Raw genomic sequence first — 21,685 nt, 5'->3', positions numbered from 1 at the left:
CTTATTTCCCTCAGATTACACAGATCCACAAAGAATTTGAAAACAAACCCAATATTGATAAACCCCCCATATCTACTGTGTCACGGCTGTTTGAAGGATCGGACCAAAATGCAGCGTGTTTGTGATTCCACATATTTATTAAACGTGAAACTAAATGCAATACACTTATATACTTGAAAAAACAACAAACCGTGACACAGAGAGGAAAACACACTACTCAAAAGATAATAACCCACAAACAGGAAGAGAAAAACCCCTACTTAAATATGATCTCTAATCAGAGGCAATGAGGATCAGCTGCCTCCAATTAGAGATCAACCCCAAACAATCCCAACATAGAAATAGAAAAACTAGAACTTAAACATAGAAATAGAAAACATAGAACAACCAAAAACACCCCCTGTCACGCCCTGCCCTACTCTACTATAGAAAATGACATCTTACTAGGGTCAGGACGTGACATACTGGGTCAAAATACAACAGTGTGCAATCACAGCAGCAAGATTTGTGACCTGTTGCCACAAGAAAAGGGCAACGAGTGAAGAACAAACACCATTGTAAATACAACCCATATTTATGTGTAACGTTCGTCGTATGAAAGGGACCAAGGCGCAGCGGGTTGAGTGCTCATTTGAACTTTTAATATAGAACACTGAAAATACAAAACAAGAAAACGCACAGTAATGCAGGCTACGCACAGCAATGCACAAACAACTTCCCACCAAGGGACAGGTGAAAACAGGCTACCTAAATATGACTCTCAATCAGCAACAACGATGTACAGCTGTTCCTGATTGAGAGTCATACAACACATAGAACCCAAAACCCCCCGGAATACACTAACCAAACACCCCTCTACATAAACACACACCCCGAACCACATAAAACAAATAAAACAAATACCTCCCTGCCACATCCTGACCAAACTACAATAACAAATAACCCCTTACTGGTCAGAACGTGACAATATGTTCATTTATTTTCTCTTTTGGTACTTTACCTATTTGCACATCGTTACAATTGTCCCTTTTTCAGGACCCTGTCTTTCAACGAAAATTCGTAAAAATACAAATAACTTCACAGATCTTCATTGTAAAGGGTTTAAATACTGTTTCCCATGCTTGTTCAATGAACCATAAACAATTAATGAACATGCACCTGTGGAACGGTCGTTAAGACACTAACAGCTTACAGACGGTAGGCAATTAAGGTCACAGTTATGAAAACTTAGGACACTAAAGAGGCCTTTCTACTGACTCTGAAAAACACCAAAAGAACGATGCCCAGGGTCCCTGCTTATCTGCGTGAACGTGCCTTAGGCATGCTGCAAGGAGGCATGAGGACTGCAGATGTGGCCAGGGCAATAAATTGCAATGTCCGTACTGTGAGACACCTAAGACAGCCCTACAGGGAGACAGGACGGACAGCTGATCATCCTCGCAGTGGCAGACCACATGTAACAACACCTGCACAGGATCGGGTATATCCAAACATCACACCTGCGGGCAGGTACAGGATGGCAACAACAACTGCCCGAGTTACACCAGAAACACACAATCCCTCTATCAGTGCTCAGGCTGTCCGCAATAGGCTGAGAGAGGCTGGACTGAGGGCTTGTAGGCCTGTTGTAAGGCAGGTCCTCACCATACATCACCGGCAACAACGTCGCCTATGGGCACAAACCCACCGTCACTGGCCCCGTCACAGGAAACACCAGTGCAATGTATCTCCCCCTCATGGACTGCACCAGATTTTCCAGTTCTTGCTGTGAGATGTTACCCCACTCTTCCACCAAGGCACCTGCAAGTTCTCAGACATTTCTGGGGGGAATGGCCCTAGTCCTCACCCTCCGATCCAACAGCTCCCTGACGTGCTCAATGGGATTGAGATCCGGGCTCACTCCAATTTGTTGTACCGCCCTAACAAATCCACAGATGATACAATCTCTATTGCACTCCACACTGCCCTTTCCCACCTGGACAAAAGGAACACCTATGTGAGAATACTGTTCATTAACTACAGCTCAGCGTTCAACACCATAGTGCCCTCAAAGCTCATCACCAAGCTAAGGACCCTGAGACTAAACACCTCCCTCTGCAACTGGATCCTGGACTTCCTGACGGGCCGCCCCCAGGTGGTAAGGGTAGGTAATAACACATCCGCCACGCTGATCCTCAACACGGGGGCCCCTCAGGGGTGCGTGCTCAGCCCCCTCCTGTACTCCCTGTTCACTCATGACTGCATGGCTAGGCACGACTCCAACACCATCATTAAGTTTGCCGATGACACAACAGTGGTAGGCCTGATCACAGACAACGACGAGACAGCCTATAGGGAGGAGGTCAGAGACCTGGCAGTGTGGTGCCAGAATAACAACATATCCCTCAACGTAACCAAGACTAAGGAGATGATTGTAGACTACAGGAAAAGGAGGACCAAGCACACCCCCATTCTCATCGACATGGCTGTAGTGGAGCAGGCTGAGAGCTTCAAGTTCCTTGGTGTCCACATCACCATCAAACTAACATGGTCCAAGCACACCAAGACAGTCATGAAGAGGGCACGACAAAACCTATTCCCCCTCGGGAGACTGAAAAGATTTGGCATGGGTCCTGAGATCCTCAAATGGTTCTACAGCTGCAACATCGAGAGCATCCTGACTGGTTGCATCACTGCCTGGTATGGCAACTGCTCGATCTCCGACCGCAAGGCATTACAGAGAGTAGTGCGTACAGCCCAGTACATCACTGGGGCCAAACTGCCTGCCATCAAGGACCTCTATACCAGGCGGTGTCAGAGGAAGGCCCTACAAATTGTCAAAGACTCCATCCACACTAGTCATAAACTGTTCTCTCTGCTACCGCACGGCAAGCGGTACAGGAGTGCCAAGTCTAGGTCCAAGAGGCTTTTTAACAGCTTCTACCCCCAAGCCATAAGACTCCTGAACGGCTAATCAAATGGCTACCCAGACCCCTCTTTTACGCTGCTGCTACTCTCTGTTTATTATCTATGCATAGTGTGACGCTCGTCGTAAGGAGTAGACCAAGGTGCAGCGTGTTGATAAAGAACACTATACAAAACAATAAACAAAGAAACACGAACGTCACGTTCTGCAGGCTTTACAGAGCTGTGCAAAAACATGATCCCACAAACCCAGGTGGAAAAAAAAACCTATTTAATTATGATCTCCAATTAGAGACAACGAGGACCAGCTGCCTCTAATTGGAGATCATCCCAAACAAACCAACATAGAAATACCAAAACTAGAACCTAACAACATAGACATAGAAAACATAGAATAAACCCCCCTGTCACGCCCTGACCAACTCTACCATAGAAAATAACAGCTTACCGTGGTCAGGACGTGACACATAGTCACTTTAACTCTACCTACATGTACATAATGCCTCAATTACCCCGACTAACCGGTGCCCCCGCACATTGACAGTATTAAACTGTAGGCCTGCTGTATTATACATATAGTCTACAATACAGTATTACAACTGTAGACCTGCTGTATTATACATATAGTCTACAATACAGTATTACAACTGTAGACCTGCTGTATTATAGTCTACAATACAGTATTACAACTGTAGACCTGCTGTATTATAGTCTACAATACAGTATTAAAACTGTAGACCTGCTGTATTATACATATAGTCTACAATACAGTATTACAACTGTAGACCTGCTGTATTATACATATAGTCTACAATACAGTATTACAACTGTAGACCTGCTGTATTATAGTCTACAATACAGTATTACAACTGTAGACCTGCTGTATTATAGTCTACAATACAGTATTAAACTGTAGGCCTGATGTATTATACATATAGCCTACAATACAGTATTACAACTGTAGGCCTGCTGTGTGTTACATAATCTACAATACAGTATTACAATACAGTATTACAAGTGTCAATGTCTATTTTCCATGTCCCAAGTTGGTGCCAGCCACAGTTAAGGTCAATAACACTGGTAGGGAAACAACAGACTAAGGGCTCTATTCAGTCTAGATCGCCAAAGTGTTACAGATCAGGAAGTGTTACAGATCAGGAAGTGTTACAGATCAGAAAGTGTTACAGATCAGAAAGTGTTACAGATCAGGAAGTGTTACAGATCAGAAAGTGTTACAGATCAGAAAGTGTTACAGATCAGAAAGTGTTACAGATCAGGAAGTGTTACAGATCAGGAAGTGTTACAGATCAGGAAGTGTTACAGATCAGGAAAGTGTTCCAGATCGCTGAAGCGTTACAGATCGCTGAAGCGTTGCAGATTACGCAATATACATTTGAAAGTAATTTCCGACAGAGACGACGTAGCCGAAGCTGCGTTTTGCCGTGAATGCAGTCTCCGCCAACGTGGGAACATGCCTTTAAACTTCCGGATTGAACCCTAAAAACACCTAAAAACACGTACAAACATAACTGAACCTGTCACGACTCCCGCCGAAGTCGGCCCCTCTCCTTGTTCGGGCGGCGTTCGCGGTCGACGTCACCGGCTTACTAGTTGCCACCGATCGATGTTTCACTGTTCGTTTGGTTTTGTCTTTATTGTGTACACCGGTTTTGATTTTCCCTAATTATGTTTATTATTTAAACCTTTGCATTTCCTGTTTTGTCTTGTCGGTAATTGTTTCCTGTTGTGTGTGAACGGAGGTGTTTTCTCCGCGATATTTATTGTCCTCGGAGAAGACTTATTGATTATTTAAGTAAACACGTTTGTTTACATTGATCCCTGTGTCCTGCGCCTGACTCCTCTGCTTCTCCTAAATATAATCATGACAGAACCCCTCTATTTTTGCAACCATTCTGCTGTCCAAACAAGAAAACCTCTCTCTGGGTTTACAAAAAGCAGATTATTGAAAAGTAAATAATAAAATGTTATGAAGCAGAGAGCTGCCAGGTTACCATGTCTCTGGATCATTTGAGACTGGGCAAGGATTATTCTGGAAACATCTGGGCCTGCACCGTACTCTAACAGACCGGGGAGAACGATGGCTTTGTGGATTAAACACAGATAGTCTGTTGAATGTGCTGCTCAACTCCCTTACGAAGAAGTCTTCTGACCTCAATGGGACTGCGTGGTTCAATAAAGGTTAGATAAAAAAAAATATTAAAAATCGTACTGATTGATGGTCTATCTTTTGAGTTAAATACTCTATTAGGCTTACATGATCCTTGAATTCGGAATCATCAAATCAATGATTTTTTTTGCTGGTCGATTACAGATTGTGCTAGTGTTGTTAGCGGTGAGACACACAGATAAATCTGACTGCCGATAGGTACTACTGCCAGCATACTGAGTTCGGAGGCCGTTCCTTCTTTTGCTAGAGTAAAAAAAGTACCTGCTGTGTAGCGACCTGACTATCAACAAGGGCTTTACTACAAATTATAGCTAGATAGCCACAACATTAACGCAGCTTGCTAGCTAGTTAGCTGACATTAGCTATCTGCAACAGGCACAAGCCAAACAAGCTACTGCCACCTTGTGGTCTGTGTTTGGATTATATTAAATCGGTGGTGGAGCTGCACTATGTGAACAACAATGAGTTAAACTGCCGACACTCTGGGCAGAACTGCCGACGCTCTGGGCAGAACTGCCGACGCTCTGGGCAGAACTGCCGACGCTCTGGGCAGAACTGCCGACGCTCTGGGCAGAACTGCCGACGCTCTGGGCAGAACTGCCGACACTCTGGGCAGAAACGACACTCTGGGCAGAACTGCCGACACTCTGGGCAGAACGACACTCTGGGCAGAACTGCCGACACTCTGGGCAGAACTGCCGACACTCTGGGCAGAACTGCCGACACTCTGGGCAGAAGCACTAAGTATGTCTATGTGTCTGAGCCCTTACATCTTATGAGACACGGTATTGTGTGTACTTGTAATCAATGACTTTATGAAATTCACTTTGCGCGAAGACTTATTGTTAATGGTGTGGAACGTTCTAACAAAAAACATCTGAATCAAACATTTAACTAGATACATATTTTATTGTTTAACGTTACAGCAAAATATTACAATAATCTCACGCCACACAATTGAAATGTCAGTGACCTACAACAAGATAAAGTCATCTCATGAACATCCAACAAATTGGTGTTGACTTGACTCTTAGGCTGGAGAGAGAACGAACACATCACATTGGGATGAACAACAACTGTCATAACGCATGTTAAGATTACTTACCAACTATATAGTTAAATAAATTAAACAAATAATCTCTATGTAAAAACATAAAACGTAATTCTCTCAGCAAAGACAAAACAACAAACCATCGGTAACCGGTTTCGTATGGGTTCTCCCCCTCACCCATATCACCATTCAACCACGGACATAGCCTGGATCCACATCTGGTTGTGTTGTCCTTGCCAACTCCTAAGGTGACAATGACCATAGGAGTTAGCAAGACAGCACAAGCAGATCAGGTGACCAGGCTATGGGACCAGGCTACCAAATACAGGGTATGGTGGTTAGTACCAGCTTTAGTCTCAAAAAAATACACTGTATCTATTTATAAACAACAACAAACAAAAACACATTCAACCATTTTCAATGTCATATTTCTAAAATACAATCTAGAATATGTAGATATATACAATTCCCACAGTATTACGCGATACAAAACACATTCTTCAAAAAGAGAAGAATAAATGAAGAGGGTTGGAAGTAAAGTAAGAGTAAAGAGCTGTTTGGGTTCTTAATAATATATTTGTATTTTTTGGGGGGGTCAAAATAAAGTACTAAATTAAAGGTAATAAGATTCAGTCTAGACTGATTTGAGCGAATGCGAACTTCTACTTACAGTATGTCCGATTTTCACTTGAAGTTAGGATTCACCTCATTGTGTGTTGAAAAAGATGATTCCTTTCCTTCCAGTTTAAGAGCTGAAAGGGTTTTGAACCAGGAACCTCCTGTACTAGTTATGCAGAGTCCAGATGAGAGCAGGAGGGGTTTGAACCAAGAACCTCCTGTACTAGATCTACTACTAGAGTCCAGATGAGAGCAGGAGGGGTTTGAACCAGGAACCTCCTGTACTAGATCTACTACTAGAGTCCAGATGAGAGCAGGAGGGGTTTGAACCAAGAACCTCCTGTACTAGATCTACTACTAGAGTCCAGATGAGAGCAGGAGGGGTTTGAACCAGGAACCTCCTGCACTAGTTATGCAGAGTCCAGATGTGAACTAACATTGATTATAGTACTAGATCTGCTAACGGAGTCCAGATGAGAGCAGGAGGGTTTTGAACCAGGAACCTCCTGTACTAGATCTACTACTAGAGTCCAGATGAGAGCAGGAGGGTTTTGAACCAATAACCTTCTGCATTAGATCTGCAGTCCAGATGAGAGCAGGAGGGTTTTGAACCGGGAACCTCCTGCTTTCTCAGTTTTAACCAATAACCTTCTGCATTAGATCTGCAGTCCAGATGTCACCCAACACCGTTAACAGTATACAGAATTACAGTGTTTTTGAAATAGATTGATAAGGATTGTTTTCCAGTTTGTGTGCAAAAGTTTAACCAACAACCTCATGCTTCAGACTAGTGTTACTACCAGAGTCCAGGTGTGAACCAACACTGTTAACTGCAACCAGATGACAGACAGCGGCGTGGAGGCGGAGCAGCCTGACGACCACCTGTGGTGATTGGTTCTGTCGTGGCCATGGGCGAGGCCTCTTTCAATGTCATGGTGGTGAGGTCCTACGGTGACGTAACCGTTGGTGATACGCACCAGAGGAGGAGGAGGAGGAGGAGGAAACTGGACTGTGGTGCTGAGAAACAACAGAGAAGAGGATTACATGTTAGATTAAGATTGGATAGGAGTTATGTTAGATTAAGATTGGATAGGAGTTATGTTAGATTAAGATTGGATAGGAGTTATGTTATGTTTGATTCACCTTGGATAGGAGTTATGTTATGTTAGATTAAGATAGGATAGGAGTTATGTTATGTTTGATTCACCTTGGATAGGAGTTATGTTATGTTTGATTCACCTTGCATAGTAATCAGTGTGTTATGTCTGTCTGTGGGTTGAGAGATAATGTCACACATTCCCTGCCATCACATGGTCTCAGACTCTCCCTTGAAACAAACATTCTGTAATCTCAACGTGACTTTCCTCAATAAACAAATTATAAAAACTAAATATATTTGTATTTTATTTAGTCTGGTCTTAGTCATTTTGATTAAAATATAATTAAGTCTTAGTCACATTTTTGTCAATTGAATAATGATTTAGTCTAGTGATTTAGTCATATCACATTTGTATTTCTTCATTAACCTATACTAAACATAAATCACTGAATTCCATGTGCACGAACATAGCCATGTCCTACAAAAATACTGTTCAACATAACCTCCTTTCCCAACAGCACAAATATGACAAATATATATATACAGTATATATAACAATAATATTATAGAAGAATGATCTGGCCATGTAAATTCCTAATTCAGACTACATAGATACATTACATACAAAACAAACGAGAGAGAGAGAGAGAGAGACTTGAGTTGAGTCCCTATGGCTGAAGTGGAATCCCAGTGCTTGAGTCCTGGTTCATGTGCTCAAGTCTCAGTTACTGTGTCCACATTAACTCAATATAAAGTTATTTACCCAGTCAGACATAGAGTTATTTACCCAGTCAGAGTAGAGGAGTTATTTACCCAGTCAGATATAGAGGAGTTATTTACCCAGTCAGATATAGAGGAGTTATTTACCCAGTCAGATATAGAGGAGTTATTTACCCAGTCAGATATAGAGGAGTTATTTACCCAGTCAGATATAGAGGAGTTATTTACCCAGTCAGATATAGAGGAGTTATTTACCCAGTCAGATATAGAGTTATTTACCCAGTCAGAGTAGAGGGAGTTATTTACCCAGTCGGATATAGAGGAGTTATTTACCCAGTCAGATATAGAGGAGTTATTTACCCAGTCAGAGTAGAGGAGTTATTTACCCAGTCAGATATAGAGGAGTTATTTACCCAGTCAGAGTAGAGGAGTTATTTACCCAGTCAGAGTAGAGGAGTTATTTACCCAGTCAGAGTAGAGGAGTTATTTACCCAGTCAGATATAGAGTTATTTACCCAGTCAGAGTAGAGGAGTTATTTACCCAGTCAGAGTAGAGGAGTTATTTACCCAGTCAGATATAGAGGAGTTATTTACCCAGTCAGATATAGAGGAGTTATTTACCCAGTCAGATATAGAGGAGTTATTTACCCAGTCAGATATAGAGGAGTTATTTACCCAGTCAGATATAGAGGAGTTATTTACCCAGTCAGATATAGAGGAGTTATTCACCCAGTCAGATATAGAGTTATTTACCCAGTCAGATATAGAGGAGTTATTTACCCAGTCAGATATAGAGGAGTTACTTACCCAGTCAGATATAGAGGAGTTATTTACCCAGTCAGATATAGAGGAGTTATTTACCCAGTCAGATATAGAGGAGTTATTTACCCAGTCAGATATAGAGGAGTTATTTACCCAGTCAGATATAGAGGAGTTATTTACCCAGTCAGATATAGAGGAGTTATTTACCCAGTCAGATATAGAGGAGTTATTCACCCAGTCAGATATAGAGGAGTTATTCACCCAGTCAGATATAGAGGAGTTATTTACCCAGTCAGATATAGAGGAGTTATTTACCCAGTCAGATATAGAGGAGTTATTTACCCAGTCAGATATAGAGGAGTTATTTACCCAGTCAGATATAGAGGAGTTATTTACCCAGTCAGATATAGAGTTATTTACCCAGTCAGATATAGAGGAGTTATTTACCCAGTCAGATATAGAGGAGTTATTCACCCAGGCAGATATAGAGGAGTTATTTACCCAGTCAGATATAGAGGAGTTATTTACCCAGGCAGATATAGAGGAGTTATTTACCCAGGCAGATATAGAGGAGTTATTTACCCAGTCAGATATAGAGGTGTTATTTACCCAGTCGGATATAGAGGAGTTATTTACCCAGTCAGAGTAGAGGAGTTATTTACCCAGTCAGAGTAGAGGAGTTATTTACCCAGTCAGAGTAGAGGAGTTATTTACCCAGTCAGATATAGAGGAGTTATTTACCCAGTCAGATATAGAGGAGTTATTTACCCAGTCAGAGTAGAGGAGTTATTTACCCAGTCAGATATAGAGGAGTTATTTACCCAGTCAGATATAGAGGTGTTATTTACCCAGTCAGATATAGAGGAGTTATTTACCCAGTCAGATATAGAGGAGTTATTTACCCAGTCAGATATAGAGGAGTTATTTACCCAGTCAGATATAGAGGAGTTATTTACCCAGGCAGATATAGAGGAGCCAAACATTAATACTGTTCCTAGTTTAGCTGCTAATGCTACATAATGATGTCAAACATTAATACTGTTCCTAGTTTAGCTGCTAATGCTACATAATGATGTCAAACATTGAGATTGTTCCTAGTTTAGCTGCTAATGCTACATAATGATGTCAAACATTGAGACTGTTCCTAGCTTAGCTGCTAATGCTACATAATGATGTCAAACATTAATACTGTTCCTAGTTTAGCTGCTAATGCTACATAATGATGTCAAACATTGAGATTGTTCCTAGTTTAGCTGCTAATGCTACATAATGATGTCAAACATTAATACTGTTCCTAGTTTAGCTGCTAATGCTACATAATGATGTCAAACATTGAGATTGTTCCTAGTTTAGCTGCTAATGCTACATGATGATGTCAAACATGAATGCTGTTCCTAGTTTAGCTGCTAATGCTACATAATGATGTCAAACATTGAGATTGTTCCTAGTTTAGCTGCTAATGCTACATAATGATGTCAAACATTAATACTGTTCCTAGTTTAGCTGCTAATGCTACATGATGATGTCAAACATTAATACTGTTCCTAGTTTAGCTGCTAATGCTACATAATGATGTCAAACATTGAGATTGTTCCTAGTTTAGCTGCTAATGCTACATAATGATGTCAAACATTAATGCTGTTCCTAGTTTAGCTGCTAATGCTACATAATGATGTCAAACATTAATACTGTTCCTAGTTTAGCTGCTAATGCTACATAATGATGTCAAACATTGAGATTGTTCCTAGTTTAGCTGCTAATGCTACATACTGATGTCAAACATTAATACTGTTCCTAGTTTAGCTGCTAATGCTACATAATGATGTCAAACATTAATACTGTTCCTAGTTTAGCTGCTAATGCTACATAACGATGTCAAACATTAATACTGTTCCTAGTTCAGCTGCTAATGCTACATAATGATGTCAAACATTAATACTGTTCCTAGTTTAGCTGCTAATTCTACATAACGATGTCAAACATTGAGATTGTTCCTAGTTTAGCTGCTAATGCTACATAATGATGTCAAACATTAATACTGTTCCTAGTTTAGCTGCTAATGCTACATAATGATGTCAAACATTAATACTGTTCCTAGTTTAGCTGCTAATTCTACATAACGATGTCAAACATTGAGATTGTTCCTAGTTTAGCTGCTAATGCTACATAATGATGTCAAACATTAATACTGTTCCTAGTTTAGCTGCTAATGCTACATAATGATGTCAAACATTGAGATTGTTCCTAGTTTAGCTGCTAATGCTACATAATGATGTCAAACATTGAGATTGTTCCTAGTTTAGCTGCTAATGCTACATAATGATGTCAAACATTAATACTGTTCCTAGTTTAGCTGCTAATGCTACATAATGATGTCAAACATTAATACTGTTCCTAGTTTAGCTGCTAATGCTACATAATGATGTCAAACATTAATACTGTTCCTAGTTTAGCTGCTAATGCTACATAACGATGTCAAACATTAATACTGTTCCTAGTTCAGCTGCTAATGCTACATAATGATGTCAAACATTAATACTGTTCCTAGTTTAGCTGCTAATTCTACATAACGATGTCAAACATTGAGATTGTTCCTAGTTTAGCTGCTAATGCTACATAATGATGTCAAACATTAATACTGTTCCTAGTTTAGCTGCTAATGCTACATAATGATGTCAAACATTAATACTGTTCCTAGTTTAGCTGCTAATTCTACATAACGATGTCAAACATTGAGATTGTTCCTAGTTTAGCTGCTAATGCTACATAATGATGTCAAACATTGAGATTGTTCCTAGTTTAGCTGCTAATGCTACATAATGATGTCAAACATTAATACTGTTCCTGGTTTAGCTGCTAATGTCACATGATGATATCAAACATTAATACTGTTCCTAGTTCAGCTGCTAATGCTACATAATGATGTCAAACATTGAGACTGTTCCTAGCTTAGCTGCTAATGCTACATAATGATGTCAAACATTAATACTGTTCCTAGTTTAGCTGCTAATGCTACATAATGATGTCAAACATTGAGATTGTTCCTAGTTTAGCTGCTAATGCTACATAATGATGTCAAACATTAATACTGTTCCTAGTTTAGCTGCTAATGCTACATAATGATGTCAAACATTGAGATTGTTCCTAGTTTAGCTGCTAATGCTACATGATGATGTCAAACATGAATGCTGTTCCTAGTTTAGCTGCTAATGCTACATAATGATGTCAAACATTGAGATTGTTCCTAGTTTAGCTGCTAATGCTACATAATGATGTCAAACATTAATACTGTTCCTAGTTTAGCTGCTAATGCTACATGATGATGTCAAACATTAATACTGTTCCTAGTTTAGCTGCTAATGCTACATAATGATGTCAAACATTGAGATTGTTCCTAGTTTAGCTGCTAATGCTACATAGTGATGTCAAACATTGAGATTGTTCCTAGTTTAGCTGCTAATGCTACATAATGATGTCAAACATTAATACTGTTCCTGGTTTAGCTGCTAATGCTACATAATGATGTCAAACATTAATACTGTTCCTAGTTTAACTGCTAATGCTACATAATGATGTCAAACATTAATACTGTTCCTAGTTTAGCTGCTAATGCTACATGATGATATCAAACATTAATACTGTTCCTAGTTTAGCTGCTAATTCTACATAACGATGTCAAACATTGAGATTGTTCCTAGTTTAGCTGCTAATGCTACATAATGATGTCAAACATTGAGATTGTTCCTAGTTTAGCTACTAATGCTACATAATGATGTCAAACATTAATACTGTTCCTAGTTTAGCTGCTAATGCTACATAATGATGTCAAACATTAATACTGTTCCTAGTTTAGCTGCTAATGCTACATAATGATGTTAAACATTGAGATTCTTCCTAGTTTAGCTGCTAATGCTACATGATGATGTCAAACATGAATGCTGTTCCTAGTTTAGCTGCTAATGCTACATAATGATGTCAAACATTGAGATTGTTCCTAGTTTAGCTGCTAATGCTACATAATGATGTCAAACATTAATACTGTTCCTAGTTTAGCTGCTAATGCTACATGATGATGTCAAACATTAATACTGTTCCTAGTTTAGCTGCTAATGCTACATAATGATGTCAAACATTGAGATTGTTCCTAGTTTAGCTGCTAATGCTACATAATGATTTCAAACATTAATACTGTTCCTAGTTTAGCTGCTAATGCTACATAATGATGTCAAACATTAATACTGTTCCTAGTTTAGCTGCTAATGCTACACAATGATGTCAAACATTGAGATTGTTCCTAGTTTAGCTACTAATGCTACATACTGATGTCAAACATTAATACTGTTCCTAGTTTAGCTGCTAATGCTACATAATGATGTCAAACATTAATACTGTTCCTAGTTTAGCTGCTAATGCTACATAACGATGTCAAACATTAATACTGTTCCTAGTTCAGCTGCTAATGCTACATAATGATGTCAAACATTAATACTGTTCCTAGTTTAGCTGCTAATTCTACATAACGATGTCAAACATTGAGATTGTTCCTAGTTTAGCTGCTAATGCTACATAATGATGTCAAACATTAATACTGTTCCTAGTTTAGCTGCTAATGCTACATAATGATGTCAAACATTAATACTGTTCCTAGTTTAGCTGCTAATTCTACATAACGATGTCAAACATTGAGATTGTTCCTAGTTTAGCTGCTAATGCTACATAATGATGTCAAACATTAATACTGTTCCTAGTTTAGCTGCTAATGCTACATAATGATGTCAAACATTGAGATTGTTCCTAGTTTAGCTGCTAATGCTACATAATGATGTCAAACATTGAGATTGTTCCTAGTTTAGCTGCTAATGCTACATAATGATGTCAAACATTAATACTGTTCCTAGTTTAGCTGCTAATGCTACATAATGATGTCAAACATTAATACTGTTCCTAGTTTAGCTGCTAATGCTACATAATGATGTCAAACATTAATACTGTTCCTAGTTTAGCTGCTAATGCCACATAACGATGTCAAACATTAATACTGTTCCTAGTTCAGCTGCTAATGCTACATAATGATGTCAAACATTAATACTGTTCCTAGTTTAGCTGCTAATTCTACATAACGATGTCAAACATTGAGATTGTTCCTAGTTTAGCTGCTAATGCTACATAATGATGTCAAACATTAATACTGTTCCTAGTTTAGCTGCTAATGCTACATAATGATGTCAAACATTAATACTGTTCCTAGTTTAGCTGCTAATTCTACATAACGATGTCAAACATTGAGATTGTTCCTAGTTTAGCTGCTAATGCTACATAATGATGTCAAACATTAATACTGTTCCTAGTTTAGCTGCTAATGCTACATAATGATGTCAAACATTGAGATTGTTCCTAGTTTAGCTGCTAATGCTACATAATGATGTCAAACATTGAGATTGTTCCTAGTTTAGCTGCTAATGCTACATAATGATGTCAAACATTAATACTGTTCCTGGTTTAGCTGCTAATGTTACATGATGATATCAAACATTAATACTGTTCCTAGTTTAGCTGCTAATGCTACATAATGATGTCAAACATTGAGATTGTTCCTAGTTTAGCTGCTAATGCTACATAATGATGTCAAACATTGAGACTGTTCCTAGCTTAGCTGCTAATGCTACATAATGATGTCAAACATTAATACTGTTCCTAGTTTAGCTGCTAATGCTACATAATGATGTCAAACATTGAGATTGTTCCTAGTTTAGCTGCTAATGCTACATAATGATGTCAAACATTAATACTGTTCCTAGTTTAGCTGCTAATGCTACATAATGATGTCAAACATTGAGATTGTTCCTAGTTTAGCTGCTAATGCTACATGATGATGTCAAACATGAATGCTGTTCCTAGTTTAGCTGCTAATGCTACATAATGATGTCAAACATTGAGATTGTTCCTAGTTTAGCTGCTAATGCTACATAATGATGTCAAACATTAATACTGTTCCTAGTTTAGCTGCTAATGCTACATGATGATGTCAAACATTAATACTGTTCCTAGTTTAGCTGCTAATGCTACATAATGATGTCAAACATTGAGATTGTTCCTAGTTTAGCTGCTAATGCTACATAATGATGTCAAACATTGAGATTGTTCCTAGTTTAGCTGCTAATGCTACATAATGATGTCAAACATTAATACTGTTCCTGGTTTAGCTGCTAATGCTACATAATGATGTCAAACATTAATACTGTTCCTAGTTTAGCTGCTAATGCTACATAATGATGTCAAACATTAATACTGTTCCTAGTTTAGCTGCTAATGCTACATGATGATATCAAACATTAATACTGTTCCTAGTTTAGCTGCTAATTCTACATAACGATGTCAAACATTGAGATTGTTCCTAGTTTAGCTGCTAATGCTACATAATGATGTCAAACATTGAGATTGTTCCTAGTTTAGCTGCTAATGCTACATAATGATGTCAAACATTAATACTGTTCCTAGTTTAGCTGCTAATGCTACATAATGATGTCAAACATTAATACTGTTCCTAGTTTAGCTGCTAATGCTACATAATGATGTCAAACATTGAGATTGTTCCTAGTTTAGCTGCTAATGCTACATAACGATGTCAAACATTGAGATTGTTCCTAGTTTAGCTGCTAATGCTACATAATGATGTCAAACATTGAGATTGTTCCTAGTTTAGCTGCTAATGCTACATAATGATGTCAAACAGATAATTCCAGAACGTTAGAACCTAGTTTGTTAGAACTCTGGAAATCATCAGCCTGATCAGAACGGATCCAGAAACAAATTACTGAAGATTGTAAAGCATGTACAGTCTGTTTGATGTACGCCTGTTAGATCCATTATCTCAGTACGGGCTTATTGGGACTCTGCCAATCACAACAAACGGACAGGTTCCTCCGACCTGCCACTATTGGTAGAGAGAAATTCAGCCCAAGTAACTACCTCCCATTAGTAAAGAAAATAAAAAAATAGGTTGAATTCTAAACTGGAATTAAATTAATGAGCAATGTTTCAATTGAGGTTGTGATTTGACAATTTTGGTATTTATTGAGGACTGAACTGGTCAAATGGTGAAGGCATAATGGGCCAGAAGTCAGCGGGCCTGTGATGACTAGAACTGAGTCCCAAATAGCACCATATTCCCTAAGATAGTGCACCGGGGCCCATAGGCATACGAAGTCATTTGGGGGAAGCAATGACAACTGACCAGAAGCATCATTTACCCAGCATATTTAATTAGGCTCTTTCCATCACATATGTTAGTCGTTAATCATGTTTACTTTTCATTGATTGTCCTAGGCTACAGCAGCCAGCTCTCTCTCTCTCTCTCTCTTGGATATAACCTAGCCCTGAATTTGCTGCTTATTTTAGAAAGTTACATTCAGAATAATTATTCATTTTTCTCCCCCTGCTGTGTTTTATTGCCTGGAATACTGACTGAGCCTATAAGCAGGTATGCATCCCAAATGGAACCCTATTTCCTATATAGCGCACTACTTTTGACCAGAGCCCTACGGTCATTCCAGGCCCAGTCTGGTTAAAAGTAGTGCACTATATAGGAATAGGGGTGCCATTTTTTGGGACGGATCTCAGGTTTATTTTAGTTGAACCTGTGTTTCAAAGCAGAGCCAGTGAACTCAGGAGGTTGAGGTATAATCAGGTCCGACATGTCTGCATGTGGCCACGCATCAAATCAACCAGAGAGACCTTTCCTCTGTACTCCCCAACACTGGAAACACACTGTACAATTCTCTGTTTAGAGGAAAACCCAGCAGGCTACTTTCCTGAATATGAACCATAATGTACCATTTTAAAAATATATATATTTTTTTTTTTCAGACATAATATACAAACGTCTGAAGTTGACTTTTTTTGGGGGGGGGGGGGGGGAATGTATTTATAAACATTCAAGTTATTTTCATTTCAGGACTAAAAAGACCTTTCAATTGACATTTCCATTGAGCATGCTTTTCAGTCCAGGTTTAGGAAACTGGCCTTTATATTTATAAATATACCAACCAGTCAGTCAGAGAATTAACCGAGTAACAATTGTGTGGTTATTCTTCATGGCAAATTCAACAATACTCTCTTTGTGATCGTATAAGTATATATATATATTTTATTTTTTATTTTTTTAAAAGATCATGTTTTCGTCACAAAGATCTCTCGCCGGTAGCAACAACCTATTTCCTTTCCTTAGGATCCATAACACTGAACCAGTAGAGAACCAGTCCAGAAGGAGGAAACATATCGTATGGGGCGTCTGTGATGTGATATGATGGGTGGTTGTGCCTGCAGGGTTTCTAACAGAAGGTGTCAGTTAGAGGGTAAATCCTGTAGACAGAGCGGGCAGGGAAGTGATACCTACCTGATACTTAACCCCTTGGACTGTCTTGACATTTACCTGACATGTGAATTCAATACTTCTCTCTCTATGCCCTTCCCCATTCTTAGGAACATACATCATCATAAATTACTGGTATGCCAGTTACCACCCATAGTAATTTAATATATTCCATTTAGCTGACGCTCTTAGCCAAAGTGACTTCCAATTAAATGTTTTATTTTATTTAACTAGGCAAGTCAGTTAAGAACAAATTCTTATTCACAATGACAGCCTAACAGGGAACTGCCTTGTTCAGGGGGGAAGAACGACAGATGTTTTACCTTGTCAGCTCAGGGATTCGATCTAGCAACCTTTCCGGTTACTGGCCCAACACTCTAACCACTAGGCTACCCTGCCGACCCAATACAGCAGTACATACATTTAACATGCGTACATGTTCTCTGTGGGAATTAAACACATAACTTTGGTTACCTAACGTCACACTGTTATCAACTGAGCCACACAGGACTGTTACACACTGTTCTGGTAGAATTCTGATACTCAAGACTTTAAGAACTATTAACAGTACACAGTAGTACACAGTAATACACAGTAGTACACAGTAATACACAGCGACTGCTCCTCTCTCACCTCTCTTCGATGCGGACCCAGAGGTCATTAAACTGTCCGTTTCTCTGATGTTTCCTCTGTTTGGTTCGTCGTTTCTGCTTCAGCTTACGGTCCAGCGTGTCCATCAGCTCCAGGCTGTGGGAGCGACGAGGCGGCAGCAGTATGTGGGGTAGTGGGTTGTCCTGCAGAGGGTGCTGTTGCTCCTCGTCATGGAATTCGTGGAGGAAAGGCTCCAGGTAAGGGGACTCATCCAGGTTCTGACCCAGAGAACGACCCGTCTGGTCGGTAGAGGGTTTCAATCGACTGTGGTGATGGAGAGAATAATGTTAGAAATAAAGAACAGTTGAACATTCAAATGCATTTTGGATTTAACATCTGAACCGTTGACATCAGCTTCCAATGTCTGGAAAATACTACTTTATAACCAAACAGGTGGTCGTAGTCAGGGGGGGTAAATGTGTAGAAGCAATATGTATAGCAAAATGTGTAGAATTTGAGGAAATTTGCTTTAAAACAGAAACATTTTCTCTTAGCATCATGGAAAAATATTAACAAAAGCGATGAGCTATAAAACAGCAAAAAACAATCCCTGCAAACAATCCCTGCCCCATGGCAAAAAAAGTGTAGAATTTCAGGAAATTAGCTTAAAAACTGCAACATTTTCTCTGTGCTTCATGCCCCAAATGCAGTAGTCCGACCCTGATCATAGCTCCTCTGTGCAACTGGTGAAAACACGTATGGGGAAGTATGATCCTTCTGAAGCACGCCAGGAGAATCACAGGAACTATCCTTCAGACCCATCTGCTTCTGATGAATCATTGGCCATCATTCAAACACAGCTAAACAGACACCGCTTCAAATTATTTTTCAAACGTTACAGAAATCTATTGGAGCTGGAGAAAAAAAAATAAAACGGGTCAAAACCACCACTTTGTTGTTGCATATTTGCAATGGGATGTTTACTGATCCCTCCAGACATCCAGTATCTACTCCAATCTCCAGTCCCCATTCATTTCAGAAAAATGCAATGTGTGTGTGTGTGTGTGTGTGTGAAGTGTGTGTGTGTGTAAAAAGGGGAGATATATAGAGAGAGAGAGACTAACAGAGAGAGAGAGAATGAAAGAGAAAAAGCTCAGGAGAGGACATGCAGTATCTAACATTTTAACTTGTGATAAGGGGATTCTTTTAACTAGGGTAAAACCCTATCTTCACCATCTCATCTCCTCTCTACGTGTGTCTGGGATCTAGGATCTGTGTGGGCCTGTCGTGGGGAGTAGTTAGGGTTAGAGATAGAATCCATACAGCTGTGTGGTGGTGCTGGGGGGTTGGAGACAGGACGGAGATCCATATGCAGCAGACAGGAGAGACGAGGCAAGAGATACAACTGATCACCAAAAGAGATAGCCACCCAGGGAGACTGGACAAGCAGACAGGAGAAGATAGGAAAGAGATCGCCATCCAGGGAGACTGGACAAGCAGACAGGAGAAGATATAAACTGCAAGCAAAGCATTGTGTGAGGCTTAACACAGCATATACAGTTCCAGTGAAAAGTTTAGACACACCTACTCAATCAAAGGTTTTCTTTATTTTTACTATTTTCTACATTGTAGAATAATAGTGAAGACATCAAAACTATGAAATAACACATATGGTTTCATGTAGTAACCAAAAAAGTGTTAAACAAATCTCAAAATTGTGTTTGAGATTCTTCAAAGTAGCCTTTACCTTGATGACAGCTTAGCTTTTTTTCTTTTTTTTTAGAGTGGAGGAGCTGTGTAGAGTGGAGGGAGGAGCTGTGTGGAGTGGAGGGAGGAGCTGTGTGGAGTGGAGGAGCTGTGTGGAGTGGAGGGAGGAGCTGTGTGGAGTGGAGGGAGGAGCTGTGTGGGAGTGGAGGCTGTGTGGATGGAGGGCTGTGTGGAGTGGGGAGGACTGTGTGGAGTGGAGGGAGGAGCTGTGTGGAGTGGAGGGAGGAGCTGTTGGAGTGGAGGAGCGTGTGTGGAGTGGAGGGAGGAGCTGTGTGGAGTGGAGGAGCTGTGTGGAGTGGAGGAGGAGCTGTGTGGAGTAGGAGGAGCTGTGTGGAGTGGAGGGAGGAGCTGTGTGGAGTGGAGGAGGGAGCTGTGTGGAGTGGGGAGGAGCTGTGTGGAGTGGAGGGAGGAGCTGTGTGGAGTAGGAGGGAGGAGCTGTGTGGAGACTGGAGGAGGAGCTGTGTGGGTGGAGGAGCTATGTGGAGTGGAGGGAGAGCTGTGTGGAGGGGGGAGGAGCTGTGTGGGTGGTAGTGGAGGGAGGAGCTGTGTGGAGTGGAGGAGCTGTGTGGAGTGGAGGAGCTGTGTGGAGTGGAGGAGCTGTGTTGAGTGGAGGAAGAGCTGTGTGGAGTGGAGGAGCCTGTGTGGAAGTGGAGGAGCTGTGTGGAATGGAGGAGCCTGTGTGGAGTGGAGGGAGGAGCTGTGTGGAGTGGAGGGAGGCTGTGTGTAAGTGGAGGGAGAGCTGTGTGGAAGTGGAGGGAGCTGTGTGGAGTGGCGAAGGGGGAGCCTGTGTGGGTGGGGGAGCTGTGTGGAGGTGGAGGATGCTGTGTGGAGTGGAGGGAGGAGCTGTGTGGAGTGGAGGTGAGCTGTGTGGAGTGGAGGAGGAGCTGTGTGGAGTGGAGGGAGGAGCTGTGTGGGAGTGGAGGAGCTGTGTAGAGTGGAGGGAGGAGCTGTGTGGAGTGGAGGAGCTGTGTGGAGTGGAGGGAAAGACTGTGTGGATTGGAGGAAGGAGCTGTGTGGAGTGGAGGAGCTGTGTGGAGTGGAGGAGCTGTGTGGAGTGGAGGAGCTGTGTGGAGTGGAGGGACTGTGTGGAGTGGAGGGAGAGCTGTGTGAGTGGAGGGAGGAGCTGGAGTGGAGGAGCTGTGTGGAGTGGAGGGAGGAGCTGTGTGGAGTGGAGGGAGGACTGTGTGAGTGGAGTAGCTGTGTGGAGTGGAGGGGAGGACTGTGTGGAGTGGAGGAGCTGTGTGGGAGTGGAGGGAGGAGCTGTGTGGAGTGGAGGAGACTGTGTGGAGTGGAGGGAGGAGCTGTGTGGATTGGAGGAGCTGTGTGGAGTGGAGTGGAGGAGCTGTGATGGAGGAGATGTGTGGAGTGGGAGGAGGAGCTGTGTGGAGTGGAGGACTGGTGTGGAGTGGAGGGAGGAGCTGTGTGGAGTGGAGGAGGAGCTGTGTGAGTGGGGAGGAGCTGTGTGGAGTGGAGGAGCTGTGTGGAGTGGAGGGGGAGCTGTGGAGTGGAGGAGCTGTGTGGAGGTTGGAGGGAGGAGCTGTGTGGTAGAGGGAGGAGCTGTGTGGGAGTGGAGGAGCTGTGTGGAGTGGAGGGAGCTGTGTGGTGGAGGGCTGT

General features: G+C 41.0%; 1 long non-coding RNA gene across 1 annotated transcript; it reads right to left on the bottom strand.

Annotated features, from left to right (window-relative positions):
* Window positions 1-6,027: 6,027 nt before the first annotated feature.
* LOC106572412 (uncharacterized) lies at window positions 6,028-18,663 on the bottom strand. The gene is made up of 3 exons (XR_006758764.1): window positions 18,347-18,663; window positions 7,410-7,778; window positions 6,028-7,325 (listed from the first exon to the last, which is right to left on the bottom strand). It is a non-coding gene; the product is annotated as an uncharacterized lncRNA (long non-coding RNA).
* Between the last annotated feature and the right edge of the window lie 3,022 nt (window positions 18,664-21,685).

Source organism: Salmo salar, chromosome ssa01, assembly GCF_905237065.1.
Source record: "Salmo salar chromosome ssa01, Ssal_v3.1, whole genome shotgun sequence".
In the NCBI taxonomy this organism is placed as follows: Eukaryota; Metazoa; Chordata; class Actinopteri; order Salmoniformes; family Salmonidae; genus Salmo; species Salmo salar.
Note: the sequence above shows the minus strand (reverse complement) of the source record. Positions and strands in the feature narration are given on the sequence as shown.